Source organism: Apis dorsata, unplaced genomic scaffold, assembly GCF_000469605.1.
Source record: "Apis dorsata unplaced genomic scaffold, Apis dorsata 1.3 scaffold_217, whole genome shotgun sequence".
Lineage (NCBI taxonomy): Eukaryota > Metazoa > Arthropoda > Insecta > Hymenoptera > Apidae > Apis > Apis dorsata.
Window position 1 is genome coordinate 248,608 of NW_006263500.1, and position 429 is coordinate 249,036.

Consider the following 429-nt stretch of genomic DNA (forward strand, 5'->3'; position numbering starts at 1 on the left):
AAGATTGTACGACAAACGGGGAAAAAAGGAGAAAAAAAGAAAAGAGGAGCCGATTCGATTCAATTCGATATCCTCGATTGAATCGATCGAGCGAATGTATATCTTGTATATTAAAATACGCGAAATACTGATTATCAGATAGAGTGAACGGCTGGTAATCGAATCTCGTCATCTCGTTCCTGTCTTTGACCCCTGTTAGATCGAGCCCCCTCCCTTGCCCCCACGGCCAAGTCTCTCCTGCTGGTTTCTTTGCGCAAACGTTCGCGTGGCCAGTCGATAGGCAACGATTTGCAGTTCCTTTTTTCAGCCCGATCGGACGATGGATGAGAAAAATATGGAGTGAGTGAGTGAGAGAGAGAGAGATGTATGGAAAAAGGATGTATCTTGCTGCGATTAAGATTATATAACAGTTCATAGCGTGTGTGTGTG